Source organism: Amblyomma mixtum, chromosome 10, assembly GCF_055824585.1.
Source record: "Amblyomma mixtum isolate Tamu chromosome 10, ASM5582458v1, whole genome shotgun sequence".
Classification (NCBI taxonomy): Eukaryota; Metazoa; Arthropoda; class Arachnida; order Ixodida; family Ixodidae; genus Amblyomma; species Amblyomma mixtum.
Window position 1 is genome coordinate 173,715,869 of NC_143021.1, and position 9,948 is coordinate 173,725,816.

Sequence of the window (9,948 nt, forward strand, 5' to 3'; positions counted from 1 at the left end):
GCGGTTCCTACCTATCACAACGCACTCGATTGTACAATGGTTTGCAGGCATAGTTGTCATTGCGTCATCAGCATCATCACTTTTGCAGTTTGTGCAGTGCTTCGCTACGTTACCTACGATGGGCTCACGTGCGACATTACACTCGTAATCATGCTCCTTTAATCTTTCATTGATACATTGGCCGGTTTGGCCAATGTATTGCTTCCCACATGATAACGGTAAATAGTAGATGACTACCTCCTGGCAGGGGACAAATTGTTTTGCATGCCTTTTCAAGCAACCGCGTGGTTCCCTGTTGGCCGAATTTACTTTCTTCACCAGTCTAGACAGTCGGATGGGTGCCGAAAACACAACGTCGACCCCCACATGCTTCCCAATTCTCTTCAGGTTGTGGGAGACCTGATCCAGATATGGCACAACAGCGACTTTTTTCTTCTTCTCCTTTTAAATTTTGCTCTTCACGTCACATCTCTACTTTTTCTGCAGTTTTTCTGTTACGGAGACCAAGACTTTTGAATGGTAACCGGCCTGTGTCAAACGATCTACTTGGTAGTGGAAACTTTGCTCTAACCTGTGCTCACATGTTTTCTTTACAACATTGTCAAAAAACCGAATGCACAATTGCTGTTTTCACGAGCTTCGAATGGGCTGATGAATATGGCAGGATGGGTTTTTGACGACGGGGCTCAAGAGCCCAACATACATGGGATGAAGTGAACAGAAGTGAAAGATCTAAAAACCTGATGGAATCATTAAGTGGTACTTCGTGCGTTAAAATTGAAGATTGAAAAAGTTCAAAGAAGGGCCGCCAGGTTCATTCTGTCAAAATATAGATATACTGATTCCGTGACTGACATGCTACATGAATTACAACTTCCTTCACTGTCGAAACGAAGGAAGATCGCCAGGCTAAAATTTCTTTATCTTTTGCGCAATAGTCACTTCAACTTAAACACAAGCCTCTATTTGCAATAGCGTTCGTGTCGCCCTGTAAGAAGCTTTCACAGTTACCAGGTTACACCCATGATGGCCCGTACTGACTTTTTTAAATACTCTTTTTTCCCCAGAACAATAACAGAATAGAATTCCCTGCCTCAGGCCCTTCTGCAAATAGACAATCTCCCCAAATTTCAAAATTGCTTGTACCGTCACTTGCCTCAATAGATATCCCTGTAATTTTGTTTTTCTTTTCATGCGTTTTGTTTCCCTACTGCTATTTTATTGTTGCAAGCCAAAATATTTACCCACTATGGTTAGTACTTTAGGCCTGTATCTGCAGTGCAGGACAGCTTTGTTGCGATGATTGTCCTTTTCAATTTGACTGTTTTGAATTGTGTACTGCTTATACTTGTGGCTGTGTGAATTTTGTTACATATGCATCTGTTTCCACCCTGTAACGGCCTGACGGCTGACAGTATCAATAAATAAATAAATGACTGGTTCTTCATAAGACACTGAACAACTAGAAAGTTTCTGTTGAGTCCGAGCATATAACCGATACGGCGGCAGTAGTTAGAAAACAGAGTAATTTCAAATGAGTACTTACGTCCTAGGACCACGACGTCGCTGTCACAAAATCCGCCTTCACCGTCGTGGCCTCCAGCGCTCAAATGTCAGTAAATCTTACTGCTTACCACTCATGTCTTTCGGAGCAAAGTCATTCATCGCTGAGACAAGGACGATAGGGTTCCACTACACATGCACTGGACGTACGCGTGGAAGGCAATGTCATCTTCGATCGTGGATTGATCTAGGCAGCACGAGGAAAGGCGCAAAAAACTGTATAACACAAATTCAACGAGGCCTAGCGAGTACCAGCGTGTTTTCGCAACTACCTTCATCGCCTCACACTCAACCCAACCGCAGGAGGGAAGAAAAACCTGTTCCAAACAAACGCAGGAAAGGCGGGGAGCACTTCTGCATGACGTCACCGCGCAGCGATCGGACACAGTGAACAAGTAGAATCGGAGCCCCCTCTCTACTTCATGGAAGCGTCGCGGGGGTGTGGTCGGGAGGGCGGCTTAAAATGTTCAGTAGTGGGTTGTAGAGTGAGCGCTTCCGCGCCATTTCGGGGAAGGGGCTCGGTGGGACAGGACAGACACAGAGGAGGCCTCGGGGAAGGAACAAAGACAGACAGAAAAACCAGGGTTCAGCAGGTTCTTTGTAGCGAGGCGACCCAGGAAAAGCAGGGAAGGCTGTGGCAGAGGAAAGAAAAATACTTGAAAAAAAAAATTGCGCAAAGACTCGTGTGACGTTCCTACAGGTGTTTTTTTTTGTTTTTATTTTGTTCTCTCGAGCGCTGTACCTTTTTGCTAGCCCGAAGCGTCGCCCTTTAGGGAACACCCCAAGCTGCTGGCTCCGTTGAGTTAACCATTTCTTGTTCGTCGATCGAAATGTTCTGGGCGATTTGTGAATAGTATCTCTTCCTGATGGGGTGAAGGGTGGAGCCGCTCGCGATGGCGCTCAGACAAATTGCGTTATCAATGTGCGATGACTTGACGAAGAAGTGCAAAGAATGCCTGCACGAAAACCAAGAATTTTGTGTCTTGATCGATGCGTAGCTACAGACGGCTGCTAGTGGACATTAAGAAAGCTGCTGCAATGAACGCGACAGTTACAAACCTTTTGCCGCCTCTGGCGCAGTCGCCGGAGGCTCGCTGTGTTTATAAACCAGTCGTGAATTACATGCGCCACATGTTGCATGTAGACGACGAAAGCGCTTGTAGTGCTGGCGTAATTGAAGTGCATTGAAACAAGCAAGAAACCTTATGCTGGCAGCTTTCTACGCGGCGACCGTTGCACACCAGAAAAAATGCAATCCGATAAGCGCAAATGAAGCACGAACAAATCTCAGAAGCGGGTTCTTTTGTTATTACGACGTTCAAAGAGCAGCTCTTCGTCAGAGTGAAACATGCAACGTCTTGCTATTTGTGCACGCATAACCCTTTCCCCTCTGATGTAGGATATGCACGCTGACTAAATGTGAGAATGTCAACTCTTTCCGCGTATTACTAATGTACGTGAGACTGTCGATAGGTGTTGCCCGGAAACTCGCTAATGGCGCATGACGTTTCTGCACTGTGAAGCCCAGAGTAATCTGCACAGGACTTACGAAGGCTGCTGGCGGATATATACTAGCCGTTTGCCGGCACACACTATGTTTTGCTACTGCGCAGCTTACGCTTAGGCCTTTTGTACCAGGTATGTACGATACAGGCGGGGAAGAGAGTAGAATCGCAGATGTCGTAGCCCATGTATTTTCTATGCAGGACCCATGTAGGCTACAGGCTGGAATACTGGTGTTAGCCTCACACACAGCCCAATTGGCTCCGTCAGGGTGCTGCACAGGCAGCCCCTGTTGGCTGTGCCCGCAATTCACCGTCATGTAGCCCCATCTTTTATGCACACGAACTGCACGCAGCCCATATTGCCCCTTTCATTCCCGATTTAGAATACGGGCGGTGAAGACGTCTGAATGGCAAATATATCTATGCCCAGCCAACGCGGGACCGTCGCTGGTGTTGCTCAGACAGCCCAAACTGCATGCCTGAAACGCTTCGCCACTGTGAAGCCCATAGTTTAGCCCCTGTATTTACTACTCGGGACCCATGTAGGCTGAAGGCGGGAATACTAGCTCTTTGCCCACACAAAAACACAGCGGCTCCCTCACGGTAGTGTACGGGCAGCCTCTTTTGGAGTTACCCGCGCTTCCCCATAATAGAGCGCGCATCCTAGCCCCCATTTATCCGCGATAGGACTTAGGTGGGCTGCCCAGCCTGTTTAAGCCCATGCCTAGCCGACGAAAGTCCCATTCAGGCACGAAGTGGGCAGCCCCAGCGTTTGGTGCCAGCACTGCACCCACGGGGGACCCATGTGGGTTTATTGCTGGCAGCCCCCAGCCCTCCTTGCCCATGTCAGACCCGGAAGCCGGAAAAGATGTCCCCAGAAAAAACGTACCCGGAAGATACGTCCCAGGAAAAGACGTCCCCGGAACATGAAAATGTACCCAAACGGGTGACATCAAACGTATCGTAAGCTGCCGTAATTTGAGCATCTGGCCGCCTGGCATGTGTACATGCATGCAGCTCGCATGCATGTACGGCTCGCATGAGGCGGATGTAAGGCGATAGCGCCACCCAGCGTCGTTTGTGAGGAGAAGAAGAAAAAGCACGAGGAGCGCGTGCGGAGGGGAACGCTGGGACAGGTAGAAGAGAATTACGTGGCAGAGAAGAGAAGAGCGCGGTGGGCGACGGACGTGGACGAGTTCTGCTGGCTCCCCGAGTTCCGGGCTTGGGCCTCAGCCGCAGACGTCCGGGCCACCAGACCTGGACATCCATCGTCGAGAGCCTCAACCACCAGGCCCAGGCGCCACTCTTCTCCGTCCATCCGTCAGCTGCTCCAAACAGGCCGCCTCTGGCACCTACGTGGCCTTTCCGGGATACCAGACCTGGGAACCGTGCTGGGAGCCCACCGACGCTGACGCTGCGGTAGCGTTGAAGGCCAACGGAGAAACGCCGGCAACAGTGCATCGCCACTGGAACGCCAAGAGACTCCTTGACTGCCCGACACAGCCAGTCCTCCCCGCTCGTTGCTCGAATGAGAGACAAGTAGTGTGACTTTCCCTTTTGGCTTTCTTTTTCCTGTATTCTTCGTAAGCACTTTGTTCTGTTCCCCCGTGTGTTTTTCCGTGTGTTGTTGCGTAGCTCTCTTGTTCCTTTCCTTTTTTCACTCTCATACTGAAATTGGTTTCCTTTCCTATAAAAGCCGCCTCGTTTATTGTTTGTACTTTTGTGTTTGTGTAAAATAAGACCTGCAATCTCCCACGATCCTCACAAATTTGGCGTCCACTACGACAGGACGAGGTCGGTTTTTATTTCTTTGCCTGGTGTGTTAATTTAGGCACAGTATGAGCGCGTCAGATTTGGTTGCTTTAGGCGAGCGCGTGGGCTTGTGCGGCGCGGAGTTACGAGCGTGGGTGGAGGACGAGCTTCGTAAGGCACGGGAAGAGAGAGCCGCTGAGCGTGAAGCTGCGAAGCAGAAATTGGAGTTAGAGGCACGGAATTTAGAGACGGAGCGTGAAGCTGCGAAGCAGGAATTGGAATTAGAGGCACGGAATTTAGAGACGGATTAACAGAAATTGGAGTTAGAGGCGCGGAACTTGCAGCTACAAATAAGGCTCATGGAGGGTGGCGCAAATCCTCCAAGTGACCGTGGAGAGCGTAGCGTCGCACCGGCCAGCTCCATTAACCCGCACGCACTCATACCACAGTATAATGAGGCACGGGATGACCTCGATGCCTACTTAAAGAGGTTTGAGCATGTGGCCACGGGGCAGGGCTGGCCAAAAGAAAAGTGGGCAACAGCGTTGAGCTTGTGCCTTGGTGGCGAAGCACTTAGGGTATTCGGTCGGCTCTCGCCTGAGGATTCCGTGGACTATGACAAAGCGAAGCTTGCCTTGCTTCAGAGGTTTAGGTTCACCGCGGAAGGGTACCGAGAAAAGTTTCGCCAGAGCAAGCCCCAGGATGGCGAAACGGCCTCGCAACATGCTGCCAGGTTGTTTAGTTTCTTTGACCGTTGGGTCGAGATGCGGGGAGAAGGCCGCACTTTTGAGGTGCTTCGCGAGATGGTCGTGAGCGAGCAATTTCTGAACAACTGCCATTCTCGTTTAGCCCTTTTCTTACGTGAGTGGGAGGGCAAGACAGCTTCCAAGCTGGCGGAGGCTGCCGATCATTTTCTCGAAGCACAGCGGCAAAATAACTTGTTGCTCTTTAAAGAGGAGGGTGAGCACACGATAGTTAAAGCCAAGGACGAGGTTTCATGCTCACAATCCCGCCTTCGATGTTTTCTTTGCGACAAGACTGGGCACAAGGCGTCGGATTGTCGGACAAAGCCGAAGCAATTGTATTGCACCTGGTGCCGCGAGTTAGGACATGATGCTCAGTCATGCAAAGCTAAGAGACCAGGAGATCGTGAGGAGTCCGCCTGTTGCATGACACCTCGATATTCCCATCCCAATAACCCTGCAGAGGTAACGCGTGTAGAGGGCCAGTTGGGGGAGATTGTCGGTCCTTCCAACCCGGTGGAAACTGCTATGCCTTTGGGGCACGGTGAGGTGTTCGGCCAGCCTGGTTCGGTATTACGGGATACGGGCAGCACCGGCATTGTTGTGCGTGAGTCCCTTGTACCGGCAGCGGCACTTACAGGGAAACAGGCTACATTATTCTTAGCCAATGGGACCCGTGTAGAAGTTCCGGAAGCGGAGGTGCTGATTTCTTCACCATACTTTTCGGGTAAGGCCATCGCGCGGTGCTTGTCTACACCCCTGTACGACATCATAATAGGCAATGTCCCTGGCGCTAAACCTCCATTCTCGGTTGACCCGCCAGTTCTTACTGATCAGGCAGTTTCCCTTGCCATTACGGGTGCGGTCGATGTTCCTTCCCTTACGGCGGCAGCAAAGGTTTCAGAGAGTAACAAAAGCCCCACTCTTAACACACTCCACTTGTCACGGCCGGAGTTTCGCCTCAAACAGGAAGAAGACCCGACCTTAGAGGTGTGTCGCAGGAAGTTGGGGCAAATATTTCGTGGCAAGGGACAGACCACCCACTCTTTTGATACAGATGACGGTGTTCTTTTCCGGACATACCAAGTGTGTCCCGGCCGAGTCGTTGAGCAAGCGGTGGTACCGAAGGGCTTAAGCACGCAAGTTCTTAAGTTGGCGCATAAGAGTGCATTATCCGGCCATCAAGGAATACGGCAAACAATAGCTAGGGTGCTCAGTGAGTTTTACTGGCCCGGTGTACAGGCTGACATTAAGAGTTATGTCAGATCGTGTGATATGTGTCAACGGACTGCGTCGAATGCAAGGGAGAACAGAGTGAATAACATCGTAGGACGGGAACATGTAAAATCATGGCGGAGACCGAGGTCGGTTTGGAGAAAACGGTTTCACAAAAGAAAACGGAAATACTACATGAAAGAGTTCTCGCGACAGTGAAGTGGTTAGATGTGAACAGTGGAATACGGAAGAATGGAGCCCACACCTGTTCTTGTTGGAATTGTTTTTGTTTGTTCATGTTTGTTTTTGAGTGTCGGCTATCTACTTTTTATGCCTTCCGTGTTTCTTCGCCCTCTATGGACGCTTTACGTTGACATTTCATATACTCTCTGTGCTGAACTAAGAACGAGAACCACGCAAAGGACGATACACAGGGAAGAAGTAGACAGGACGAGCGCGGACTTGCAACTGTTTATTGAAACACATCTTCCTTCCATCACCAACCCTACGCATGCGCAACAAGCAATCTCTATCTAATCGAGTTCAGGAACTTCAGTTCCTTCTTGTACAGATGGACCGAAGCCTCGCTTACACACTTTTCGGGCCCATATCTGTCAATCTGCCAGGCTTCGATGACCTCACGGGTTTTCTGGTCTTTTGCCCTTCCGATTATCTTTGTGCGCTCAAAGAGTGGCGTGCATTTATTGTCACACGAAAGACAGTGTTTTGGCAAATGCATGCCGGTGTGAGAGCCCAACGAATTTTTATGTTCTTGTAGGCGCTCTTGTAGGTGTTCTTGTAAAAATTCGTTGGGCTCTCACAGCGGCATGCATTTGCCAAAACACTGTCTTTCGTGTGACAATAAATGCACGCCACTTTTTGAGCGCACAAAGATAATCGGAAGGGCAAAAGACCAGAAAACCCGTGAGGTCATCGAAGCCTGGCAGATTGACAGATATGGGCCCGAAAAGTGTGTAAGCGAGGCTTCGGTCCATCTGTACAAGAAGGAACTGAAGTTCCTGAACTCGATTAGATAGAGATTGCTTGTTGCGCATGCGTAGGGTTGGTGATGGAAGGAAGATGTGTTTCAATAAACAGTTGCAAGTCCGCGCTCGTCCTGTCTACTTCTTCCCTGTGTATCGTCCTTTGCGTGGTTATCGTTCTTAGTTCATGGATTACCAACTAGCCCCCCATCGTACACTCCTTCTCTGTGCTGTGTGTGCGAATGTCTGTGGACGCTTCGAGCATTGACGACCATCGTATTATGTGTGGCGTGTAGTGTGCGCGCTGTGGTGTGGTGTTCTGTGGCGCGATCGTCGAACGCGTCTGGGGTCGCTCTCCTGAAGTTGAGTTCTTTCCCTTGGAAAAAACTTCCGAAGAGGGGGCCTTCTGTAAGGAGATAGCGCCACCCAGCGCGTTTGTGAGGAGAAAAAGAAAAAGCACGAGGAGCGCGTGCGGAGGGGAACGCTGGGACAGGTAGAAGAGGATTACGTGGCAGAGAAGAGAAGAGCGCGGTGGGCGACGGACGTGGACGAGTTCTGCTGGCTCCCCGAGTTCCGGGCTTGGGCCTCAGCCGCAGACGTCCGGGCCACCAGACCTGGACATCCATCGTCGAGAGCCTCAACCACCAGTCCCAGGCGCCACTCTTCTCCGTCCATCCGTCAGCTGCTCCAAACAGGCCGCCTCTGGCGCCTACGTGGCCTTTCCGGGATACCAGACCTGGGAACCGTGCTGGGAGCCCACCGACGCTGACGCTGCGGTAGCGTTGAAGGCCAACGGAGGAGGAGGAGGAGGATAAACTTTATTTTCGTCGACAGATGTATCTGCCGGTGTGGGGTTATAGCCCCATCAAGTGGCCATGAGCCCGTGGCGTTCGGCGACTTCTAGGGCTCTTGTCACAACCCGGATCTGTGTGTCCGAGTCGGAGCTGAGCAATGCGGCCTCCCACTGGTCTGGATTCGAGAGCTGCAAGCCTCTAGGGGGGTAGTCCCGAGGGCAAGCCCAGAGTATGTGGGATAGAGTGGCATGTTGGCCACACATTTGACACGAAAGGGAGTAGACCCCAGGGTATATGCGGGCATATATCGCGGGGTTGGGGAAGGTGTTCGTTTGGAGTTGCCTCCACGCAACTTCTTGGGTTTGGTGAGAGAACTATGTGCGGGGGGATATAGAAGTCTACCTAAGCAGTAGTGCATGGTTATGTCATGAAATGTGACCATACGATCGGTCGCCGTCCGCAGGACGGGCGACACCACAACCCGGTCGACGAATCCTCGGGCATAATTGTGGGCCGCCTCGTTGCCTGGATGCGACGAGTGCGCAGGGACCCAGATCAATTGGATCGGGCGGAGTTGAAGTTTGGTGGAGTGGAGGAGAGAGAGGATGACAGGGGAGACCCGGCCTTTGGCGAAACGACACAACAGTCGAGTTCAATACTTTACTTAACGTTCACTCCTGTGAAAACGTCATCATGTCACCTACACGGGTTACGACAGAATCAGAAACACTTTTAGATCTGTTCATAACAAACTTCAAAACAGAAAGCTTGAAATCTGGCACCATCGCTTATGCTCTAAGTGATCACATGCCAATATTCATATCTGTCAATCTCACTCTGAATTCTCAACGACAACCAGACCAAACATCTTTTTATCGAGTTATAAATAATCACACGTTATGCGAGTTTAAGGAACGCTTATCTATTGTTAACTGGGAACATGTTCTTGTGGAAAGCGACCCTGATGAAGCTTACGAAAAATTTTTAGAGATATTCACTGACATTCATAATGCTTCCTTTCCACTGAAGAAATTCTACCAATCAAAGAAAAGTAAGAAACCATGGGTCGACAAGGACATGTTGCAGTTGATAAAAAAACGAGATAAACTTTATAGACTGTTTTTGCAAAGTAGGTGCCCTGAAGAGCTGAAAACATTCAAAAAATTTAGGAACTTCGTCACAAAGCAACTTCGCGTCGCTAAAAAGCAATATCTTTATAACCGCTTTAATTCAACTGCTGGACAATCTCAAAAAGTTTGGAAGGTTTTAAAATCTATCTTCGCTAATGCTTCCGAACCGACCACAAAAATTATTCATGAAGGGATTGAACTAAAAGGTGCTGATCTAGCAGATGCCTTTAATGACTACTTTTTTCCTTTGCTGACACATCAAG